Source organism: Schistocerca serialis, chromosome 2 (assembly GCF_023864345.2).
Source record: "Schistocerca serialis cubense isolate TAMUIC-IGC-003099 chromosome 2, iqSchSeri2.2, whole genome shotgun sequence".
In the NCBI taxonomy this organism is placed as follows: domain Eukaryota; kingdom Metazoa; phylum Arthropoda; class Insecta; order Orthoptera; family Acrididae; genus Schistocerca; species Schistocerca serialis.
The window spans coordinates 832,298,095-832,310,153 of NC_064639.1; positions in this window are offsets into that span (position 1 = coordinate 832,298,095).

Here is a 12,059-nt window from a genome sequence, read left to right on the forward strand (position 1 = left end):
TCAGCAACATCCATATTATCTTGTGCATAGAGCGTTTAGGAAATAATAAATTTTCTTGCATCCTTATGAACTTGCTTCTCCGTTTTTGTACGTTCACTTAATGCAAATACGTCGGAATCAATCCCAAGCAACTTTTTTGTCCCACGAGTAACGGAAAACGGAGATGAGTGTTTTACTCGAGGATATGTAAGTTCTCCGTTGCGCAAGACCACAAGAATACATACTGACACTTTCATCACACAGTGCAGATTTTCACGCCGGAATTTCCGTCGTTGGTGATTCGTATTACGGACAGTTGCGCCGTGGTCCAACTTCAGTTTCATTTCAAACAGGTACACCACTCATAAAATTACAGTTGGTGGCGACATCAATCTACCTTCCGTATATTGGCGAAATTTCACGCTTCTCCGAAATCACTCGGAATGCATTCTCAGAAAACTATTTTGAATAATTAATTGAGGAGCCCACCCAAAGTGCAAATGGCTACGAAAATATACTTGACCTCTTAGCAACAAATAATCATGGACAAATAGGGTGTATCAAATGGTTCAAATGGCTGAGCACTATGGGACTTAACTTCTGAGGACATCAGTCCCCTAGAACTTAGAACTACTTAAACCTAACTAACCTAGGGAGATCACACACATCCATGCCCGAGGCAGGATTCGAACCTGCGACCGGCCGGCCGAAGTGGCCGTGCGGTTCTAGGCGCTGCAGTCTGGAACCGCGAGACTGCTACGGTCGCAGGTTCGAATCCTGCCTCGGGCATGGATGTGTGTGATGTCCTTAGGTTAGTTAGGTTTAACTAGTTCTAAGTTCTAGGGAACTAATGACCTCAGAAGTTGAGTCCCATAGTGCTCAGAGCCATTTGAACCATTTTGAACCTTCGACCGTAGCGGTCGCCCAGTTCCAGACTGTAGGGCCTAGAACCGAAATAGAGTGTATCATGACGGAGACAGAAATTTGAGACACCAAGGTTGTTGAACATCGTAACTTCCAAACCCTCCATAAATAAAAGCAAAATACATCTACTTAAAAAAAGGTAAAAATTTTGTTGATGCCGTCCTAAGAGACAGTCTGACTCCTTTCAGTCTGACTTTGTAAGTGTGGTGGTGGTTGTTGGGATGTTTAAGGGGGACTAAACAGCGAAGGTCAGCAGTCCCCCTTTGTAAGTGTAGGCCAGATGTGGTTTAAATTCAAAGACATAGGACAGATGGCAGTTGAGAGACATATACCTGCCGGCCGGAGTGGCCGAGCGGTTAAAGGCGCTACAGTCTGGAACCGCACGACCACTACGGTCGCAGGTTCGAATCCTGCCTCGGGCATGGATGTTTGTGATGTCCTTAGGTTAGTTAGGTTTAAGTAGTTCTAAGTTCTAGGGGACTAATGACCTCAGCAGTTGAGTCCCATAGTGCTCAGAGCCATTTGAACCATTTTTTAGAGACATATACCAAATAATTAGTAAGAGACGGTACGGTTCCTCCACTGTGCACAAAACACGTCAGAACGTTATTGCAGAAGCGACGAAGAAAGTATGCCAAATTTCAAAGAATGCAAAACCACAATATTGGCGAAGTTATAGAGAAGCTCGAAATCGCTCGTACTTGTATGTGAGATGCTTTCAATAGTTTTCGCAACGAAACTCTTGTCTCCAAATTGGCAGAAAACCCAAAGAGGTTCTGGTCGTATGCAAAGGACACCAGTGGAAAGACGCAATCAATGCCTTCACTGATGCAAATGTTCCAGAACTCGAATCATGAACAACTGCGAACTTGAGTATCTTAGTAGCAGATCTCCTTGGTGTGGCGAATGGCTTAAATCTCTTAGAAAAGGCACGACCTTCAGTCTAGATTGTTTGCTAGTCTGGTTCCTTTCATTGTATGCTGATACAGCAGTTTCATACCTAGCAATCACACGTAACCACTAGCTCGTTGAAAGATCCGTACCTAAAAACTGGGAAGTTGCACAAGTCACAGCAACATCCAAGAAAGGAAATGGGAGTAATCCGCAGAATTACATATCCATATCACTAACGTCGAGTCTCAGTAGGATTTTGAAACACATACTGTGTTCGAACATTATGAATTACCTCGAAGAAAACGATCTATTGACAATTAACCAACACAGAGTCAGAATATATCGTTCTTTTGAAACACAACTCGCGTTTTTCCTCACGAGGTAATGACTGCTACCGACACGGGTTGCCAAATTGAGTCTGTATTTTTAGATTTCCAGAAGGTTTCTGATACCGTTCCTTAGAAGAGACTTCTAATCAAATTCCCTTCCTATGGACTAACATCTCAGGTGTGTGACTGGATTCCTGATTTCCTGTCAGAAAGGTAGCAGTTAATAGTTACTGACGGAAAGTCATCGAGTAAAACAGAAGTGATACCTGGCGTTCTCCAAGGAAGTGTTATAGATCGTCTGCTGTTCCTGATCTACATAAACGGCTTGGGACCAGACCGCTGCCAAATGTAGATTATGGAACTTGTAGGAACGTGTAGTGGGGAAAATGGCCGCCGTTTGCTTTATTTTGCACTAAATTTCACAAATTGTTTGTTTTAACGCGACCTCTTCTATTAGTCATCTTTTTTGTATGGGCTCTCCATGATAAGACTACCTTTTTCGTATCCCGCCTGGAGGGCGGCGCGTGGGTTTTCTCCTGTAAACAGCATGGGTAGGCCGAATGTAGGAAATGAACAGAAGCAGGTGACCTAAGATTCTCGGTACAGCTTTTTATGTGAAAGTACATTTAATTATTAGTCAATGACATACTTAACTTTACAACTGAAGAGCTCGTAGGTGCAAAACCGTATTCCCGTCATAAGTAGTAGATAGTCTCAATAGCAAGCTGAGGTTGAAGCGATGTTTCCAGGCCATCTACTCTTGATGAAAAGGGCAGAAACTGTAGCGGAGCTCGTAGACCTCCACAGCACCGGCTAGAGGGTGCTGTCGTCTGTCGTATTGCCAACTTAGCAGAGCGTACGTAAGTTGCGGCAATTTAGCTATCGATACCACAACCTTTTCTAGTCACACTAGGCCTGTACGTATGTAAACGGCTGTGTAGGCTGTATATGTGAAGTATTTTATTTTTGTTGTTCTGTGAGATGTTTAGTGTGCATGCAAAAGAGAACTACGCATGAATAACACTGCTACTAATACTACTACTACTACTACTACTACTACTACTACTAATCTAGCTACCGAGCATAATAATGATTTGCATCTTGCTATAAGCCTACTATTGGCGAAACGAATTTTGTGGTTCCCTGGTCCCAGAAAATGATCTGCTGCTGCCGAAATCGAGTTGGCCAGACAATTAATTGTTCTCGTGTTCCTTAAGGCAACAGTAACGCTTCTTTTTATAGCTCCTACGTAAACTTGATCGCATATGCAAGTGACCTTGTTCGCTCAGTTTGTTTGTTATTGTCACTTTCTCAATTTTTGTTAGCCTCTAATGATGTCTCCAGCACTGGGAGATGAAATATTAGGCACAGAAATTTGCCTTGGGCCATGGACTAATGCCCATAAAACAAAAATGAGATAGTTTTCTTTCTCTTCACGTCTCGTCTATAACGACATAACTAACCTATACAGGGTGATTCGTGAAGATATGCATATATTTTAATATGCTATTCTACAAGTAAAACTAAAGAAAGAAATTCATATAAACATAGGTCCGCAAATGTTTCATCACAGAGTTAAGGCTGATAATATCTTGCCTCGAATTTAGCAACTTTGCTAATATGAAGCCATCGCAAAACCGTACGAAGTTAAAGTAAAGTACGATTTTCATTTATTTTGTTGTTATTGATCCGGTGAATCTCATAAAATATGTCTGAGACGTTTATCTGCATTAATTTTCCAGAACATTCAGAGAACGAAAGAAGTTATTACGTAAATTTTTAATTTGTGAACTAATTGGCCCAATTTGTTTTTTAAATTCTAGACAGTTGCACAAAGTTTTCACAGAAGTCATAGAGAATTTAGTTTTGGAAAAATGATGGTAACAATATTAACTGAAACTGTATGAATGTGTCAGATAATCTGCTTTTATTAATACAATAGCACACGTGTGCTGTCGTAAATTTGAAACGCATCCCTATATCACAAATAAATGTATAAACTACAATAGTTACTATGTGGTTTCGCTTAAACACACTGTTGTTATTACGCTCTTTCACTGAACAGTAAAGAAAACTTACTCGTTAGGAAATGACTGAAACAACTGACTAACTATTGCCAAAATGACATAAACGTTTCTGCATTCTTAATGGGAAGTAGACAAATTTACTTGTATAATAATCTTTGTTTCTCTGGATGTTCTGGGAAACTACTGCAGATGCACGTCTGGGAAACGTTTTATTAGATTCACCAGACCAATAACAACAAAATAAATGGAAATCGTGCTTTACGTTAACCACGTACAGTTTCGCGATGGCTTCATATTATCGAAGTTGCTAAATTTCAGGCAAAATCTCTTATTAGCCGTAACTCTGTAACTAAACATTTGCGGACCTATGGTCATAGGAACTTTTTTCTTTAGTTTTACTTGCAGAATAACATATTAAAATATTTGCATATCTTCGCGAATCACCCTGTATAGACCAGGCGATGATATGCTACATACTGTCAACAGAGCAGATGTTATACTTTTCAGCATCACCGAAATTTTTAATGAAAAATAAATAAGAACATTCGTATTCATATAACTGCTACTTGTATTATCATTTAAATTCGTTTCATTTAAGGACACTTCCGCAAAAACCAAGGAATTTACTGAACTACTTTCGAGTTATCAGACACAGAAAAGATCTTCAATAACAACATGCATACACAGTTTTTCTAATGACATTGTCGTCGACGGGACGTGAATCCCTAATATTTTTTCCTTCCTTACAAAACATTCAAATGTTCCGCTCATAAAACTGAAGCAATTACATCGATGTGTTCGAAGAGCTACTGGAATTACACAGTATCAGAAGACAAAATACTAAATGAAAAACTACAATGTGACTCAACAGACTTTTAAAGAACTTTAAGACAATGCTGTCATAGCAAATATAGATTTGCAGTAATTATTTTCGTAAAAAATATTCCTGGTTCTGTTACGCTTAATATCTGTATTTTGCTGATCCTCTAACGTCATACGTCTATATCTGTTACGTTTATGGTTTTATTGTGGCAAATAAAAATGAGAAGAAATAAAATTGGATAAGTGATGGTTTATTTGTATCAGCTTCTGTTCAGCAAGGCATTTAAAAAAATCGTAAGTGCTATAAATGCGTACATCTGTCAGTGTCTACGACATGAGAAACGTCTGTAATGATAATCAAGTGTGTGTTGTAGTGTCACTTTACCAAAACGACGCAAATGTTGTGTCTTCCTGGTTTGACGGACAACGAATATTGATGTAGGTTTGGTAGAGCAAAGTTTGTTTGACAAGAGACAATACGTCTGCTTTGATGTTTGTTAAGTACAATGTAAGAATTAATCACTTGATAATCACGATTACTTCTCGAATAAGGAATAAGCTGTACTGAAAAGAAAATCTCTTCTCAAGTACTGAACTAACAGTAATATCTATGGAACAGCCGAAGGCCTGAATGAAACATTCTTTTCATGTGCAAGAACGAATAAACATAAATATGGTATACGGCTTAAGGCCATTAGGAGGAAAAAATCACTGTTAGAAATGTTAATGGGTAATAAATACACAATGCATTAAGGTAGCAAAGGTTCAAGCCCCGATGGGACATGTCAACAGTCAAAGTTTTGTACACTTGAACTCGGCACAGCCGGCCGAAGTGGCCGTGCGGTTAAAGGCGCTGCAGTCTGGAACCGCAGAACCGCTACGGTCGCAGGTTCGAATCCTGCCTCGGGCATGGATGTTTGTGATGTCCTTAGGTTAGTTAGGTTTAACTAGTTCTAAGTTCTAGGGGACTAATGACCTCAGCAGTTGAGTCCCATAGTGCTCAGAGCCATTTGAACTCGGCACAAGTTAAGGATCGAGAAGGAGAGACCAGTTTCAAAGTTGCACTATTATGAAAAACAGTTGAGTTAGGGGTAGAAAAAGAGATAAGAAATCTAACAAGTCTACTAATTGATCACCGGCATGAGACACAGCGTCGTCGTTGCGGCGTCTCCAAAGTACGTTTCTGATTGATAGAATGCAACTGCATTCGGCGCTTAGGCCAAGAGGCCCACTCGAAGTGAACTGCTGGCCTTAATACTGCTCGACCTTAGGATACAATAGGGAATACGTTCAGTCACATTGCCTGTGGAAGAGTATACGTACGGGGTACCGTCTGGTGGCCAGGTCGGCTCACGGACAAGTTGCGTCTGTCTGTGGGAAGGCTGAACCCTAGCAACTATGTAACCACTTCCCTCGCAACTATTGCTGGTCGCTGGCAGGGCAGGTGCTCGACAAGCATCATGTGTAAGCTGCCAGAGAAACATAGCATAGCGCTTATATTTCAAAGCAAACTACCAAAATTAGCGGTATGAGCCTTACTTGGCCCAAGAGGACGATATTGGAATGGTCTACACTTTAGGTATAGTCCCAAGATTGGAATGAATACCCGTATTACACTGAAACACCGAAGAAACTGGTATAGGCATGCGTATTCAAATACGGAGGTATGTAAACAGGCAAAATATGCCGCTGAGGTCAGCAACGCCTATATAAGACAACAAGTGTCTAGCAGAGTGGTTAGGTAGGTTACTGCTGCTGCAACGGCAGGTTGGCAAGATTTAAGCTAGTTTCAACATGATGTTATAGTCGGCGCACGAGCGATGGGACACAGCATCTCCGAAGTAGCGATGAAGAGGGGATTTTCCCGTACGACCATTTCGCGAATGTGTCGTGATTATGAGGAATCCGGTAAAACATCAAATATTCGATGTCGCTGAGGCTGCAAAAAGATCCTGCACGAACGAGACCAACGGCGACGGCAAAGAATCATACAACGTGACAGAAGTGCAATCCTTCTGTAAAGTACTACAGATTTCAGTGCTGGGCCATCAACTAGTGTCATCATCGATATGAGCTTTCGGAGCCGAAAATCGACTCGTGTACCTTTGATGACTGCACGAGACAAAGCCTCACACCTTTCCTGGACCCGTCAACACCGACATTCGACTGTTGACTGAAAACAAGTTGCCTGGCAGGAGGAGTTTCGTTTCAGATTGTATCCAGCGGATGGACGTGTACGGGTATGGAGACAATTTCGCGAATCCGTGGACCGTGCATGTCAGCAGGGGACTGTTCAAGCTGATGGAGGCTCTGTTATGGTGTGGGATGTGGGCAGTTGGAGTGTTATGGGACCCCAGATACGTCTAGATAGGACTCTGACATGTGACACGTACATAAGCATCAAGTCTGATCACCTGCATCCGTTCATGTCTACTGTGCATTCCGAAAGACTTGGACAACTCCAGCAGGACAATGCGACATCAGACATGTCCAGAATTGCTACAGAGTGACTCCAGGAACACTCTGCTGAGTTTGAACACTTCCGCTGGGCACCAAAATACCCAGACATGAACATTATTGAGCATATATGGGATGCCTAGCAACGTGCAGCTCAGAAGAGATCTCCTTCCCCTCCTACTGTTACGGATTTATGGACAGCGCCGCAGGATTCACGGTGCCAATTTCCTCCAGCACTACTTCAGACATAAGTCGAGTCTAAACCACGTCGTGTTGCGGCACGTCTGCGCGCGCTGGGGCCCTCCATGATATTAGGCAGGTGTACTAGCTTCTTTGGCTCTTCAGTGTACATACTGTGGTCGGCTTCTACAGGTCTCCAGGTTATAAAACGAGGAGAGCAGAAATTTCTCAAAATTTTGCAGAGGTGTATTTTCCTCCATCATAATAATTCACGGCTTACCAGTGGTTTTTTCTTGGCCGTATACTACATCTGTCACGCAGAACAAGGAAACTTTAGTGAGTTATCGAAACTTTGTTACGTGTGTTTCTTTATTGTGAGCCGGCCGATGTGGCCAAGCGGTTCTAGGCGCTTCAGTCCGGAACCGCGCGACCGCTACGGTCGCACGTTCGAATCCTGCCTCGGGCATGGTTGTGTGTGATGTCCTTAGGTTAGTTAGGTTTAAGTAGTTCTAAGTTCTAGGGGACTGATGACCTCAGCAGTTGAGTCCCATAGTGCTCAGAGCCATTTGCACCCATCTTTATTGTGAATGCTTACTTATATTGCTTCTGAGGTGGAGACGGGGAGAAAACTGGCCAAGTATGGGAAACTGTTTAAAAACCACAATCAGTCGTACCTACAAATCAGACCAACGACTTTTATTCCTTCACATGGATTCGATCCTGGTATGACTCACCACCCTGTTCCGAGAGCGTTAATGCCTGAACCGGTATGGAGAACAAGTCCTGCTGAATTTGCTAATTATTGTCGTCTCGTAGCTATTAATAGGCTGCCGTGTAGTAGAAAATTACTGTACTTCATATCTTACGACATCTGTACAGGAAATGGTAATTGTAATAGATTCCGTTCACATTTCAAAATGGTTCAAATGGCTCTGAGCACTATGGGACTTATCATCTATGGTCATCAGTCCCCTAGAACTTAGAACTACTGAAACCTAACTAACCGAAGGACAGCACACAACACCCAGCCATCACGAGGCAGAGAAAATCCCTGACCCCGTCGGGAATCGAACCCGGGAACCCGGGCGTGGGAAGCGAGATCGCTACCACACGACCAGGAGATGCGGGCCCGTTCACATTTGATGAATATCGTGTATATGAGAACGGGAGTATCTGGTAAAGAGCTTATTTCCGGTTTCTGTTATATCGGAGGACATACTTTTTGCACTGGACACACCATTAAGCTGCACGTACTTGGCGGTAGATAAGTGGAGCAGAGGTCTACAGTACACCATTCTCATTGTGACGAACTGCAACTTTTCCTAGAGTGGTGCTCGATATACCTCCTAGCTTAGAATAATAAATCCCCTCCCTCTTCGTAAGGAATCAGGACCCCAGTCAGACCGTTGCGCGCACAATTTGAAGCGGCCCACTAAAAACGGTGTCCCCAAAAGCCTTCTTCGTTTGGCTTTCTAACACCAAACAAGAGAGTGGACATCAGGCAGCTGTAAGAACAGAAGCCGGGTCAGAGGCGGAGCAGTCTATTGCTGTCATCAACGCTATGATTCAAATGGCTCTGAGCGCTATGGGACTTAACATTTGGGGTCATCAGTCCCCTAGAACTTAGAACTACTTAAACCTAACTCTCCTGAGGATATCAGACACATCCATGCCCGAGGCAGGATTCGAACCTTCGACCGTAGCGGTCGCGCTGTTCCAGACTGAAGCGCCTAGAACCGCTCGGTCACCACGGCCGACTCAACGCTATGAAAACAACTGACACTAACTGCGTCTGGCATGTCACTCGAATCTGCGAGCTCAACTGCCTGATTGGCTAATTTCCGTGCCAATTAACTCGGAAACGGCGCAAAATATCAATTTTTTTTCTCAGGAATTATTTCCCTGCATGACCTACCCCATAGCACCTGTTACGAACAAAATACTTTTTAAAGTTGAATTTTACGTGATCGTTCGATAAAGCTGTCTCCAATTAGTTTAGTGTGATATTCGTTTTACCGATATGCATCAACAGCTACAGTAAAACACGATGAATAACCAGTACTCCACCAGCAGCTGAGCAGCACAACTACAGTACACGGTGGTAGCAGTCAGCACGGGCCAGGGCGTTGCTGTCACTCTTGGAGTACCGGTTATTGCTCGTGTATTACTGCCCCTGTTAATACACAGCGAAAAAACGAATGTTGCAGTAGACTAATTTGTACCACTGTATCGAATGAGCACAAAAAATGCCTCTCCAAAAATAATTTTGTATGTTGCGGAAAATAAACCGACGCTTTAAGTCGACAATGGGGAGTGTCTGAAATACGTGGGGATGACTTGAGCTACATATTGCAAAGTCGAAATTGTAAATATCTGCCGGAACACCAGAGGAAAGCGCTTGAGGACTCATATATATATATATATATATATATATATATATATATATATATATATATATAAACTGATCTGTTCACTCCCGTAGGCTATATAAAATGCATACAGGGTGGTCCATTGATCGTGACCGGACCAAATTATCTCACGAAATAAGCGTCAAACGCAAAAACTACAAAGAACGAAACTTGTCTAGCTTGAAGGGGAAAACCAGATGGCGCTATGGTTGGCCTGCTAGATGGCGCTGCCATAGGTCAAACGGATATCAGCTGCGTTTTTTTAAATAGGAACCCCCATTTTTATTATATATTTGTGTAGTACGTAAAGAAATATGAATGTTTCAGTTGGACCACTTCTTTCGCTTTGTGATAGATGGCGCTGTAATAGTCACAAACATATGGCTCACAATTTTAGACCAACATTTGGTAACAGGTAGGTTTTTTAAATTAAAATACTGAAATTAGGTACGTTTGAACATTTTATTTCGGTTGTTCCAATGTGATACATGTACCTTTGTGAACTTATCATTTCTGATAACGCATGCTGTTACAGCGTGATTACCTGTAAATACCACATTAATGCAATAAATGCACAAAATGATGTCTGTCAACCTCAATGCATTTGGCAATACGTGTAACGATATTCCTCTCAACAGCGAGTACTTCGCCTTCCGTAATGTTCGCTCATGCATTGACAATGCGCTGACGAACGTTGTCAGGCGTTGTCGGTGGATCACGATAGCAGATATCCTTCAGCTTTACCCACAGAAGGAAATCCGAGAACGTCAGATCCGGTGAACGTGCGGGACATGGTATGGTGCTTCGACGACCAATCCACTTGTCATGAAATTTGCCATTCAATACCACTTCAACCGCGCGCGAGCCGGACATCCATCATGTTGGAAGTACATCGCCATTCTTTCGTACAGTGGAACATCTTGTAGTAACATCAGTAGAACTTTACGCAGGAAATCAGCATACATGCACCATTTAGATTGCCATCGATAAAATGGGGGCCAATTATCCTTCCTCCCATAATGCCGCACCATACATTAACCCGCCAAGGTCGCTGATGTTCCACTTGTCGCACCCATCGTGGATTTTCCGTTGCCCAATAGTGCATATTACGTCGATTTACGTTACCGCTGTTGGTGAATGACGCTTCGTCGCTAAAAAGAATGCGTGCAAAAAATCTGTCATCGTTCCGTAATTTCTGTTGTGCCCAGTGGCAGAACGGTACACGGCGTTCAGAGTCGTCGCCATGCAATTCCTGGTGCACAGAAATATGGTACGGGTGTAATCGATGTTGATGTAGCGTTCTCAACACCGACGTTTTTGAGATTCCCGATTCTCGCGCAATTTGTCTGCTACTCATGTGCGGATTTGTCGCGACAGCAGCTAAAACACCTGTTTGGGCATCATCATTTGTTACAGATCGTAGCTAACGTTTCCCCTGTGGCTGAACACTTCCTGTTTCCTTAAATAACATAACTATCTGGCGAACGGTCCGGACGGATGATGTCGTCCAGGATACCGAGCAGCATGTATAACACACGCCTATTGGGCATTTTGATCACAGTAGCCATACATCAACACGATATCGACATTTTCCGCAATTAGTAAACGGTCCATTTTAACACTGGTAATGTATCAAGAAGCAAAAACCGTCCGCACTGGCGGAATGTTACGTGATACCCCGTACTTATACGTTTGTGACTATTAAGCGCCATATATCACAAAGTGAAAAAAGTGGTCCAATTAAAGCATTCATATTTCTTTACATACTACACGAATGCGTAATAAAAATGGGGGTTCCTGTTTAAAAAACGCAGTTGATATCCGTTTGACCTATGGCAGCGCCATCTAGCAGGCCAACCATAGCGCCATCTGGTTTCCCCCTTCAAGCTATACGAGTTTCGTTCTTTGTAGGTTTTTCGTTTGATGCTTATTTCGTGAGATATTTGGCCAGGTCACTATCAATGGACCACCTTGTATATATTGTTTCCAGCTTACCTCATTACTTTTCCTGTGAACAGAGTGGAAAACATTGAAACTAA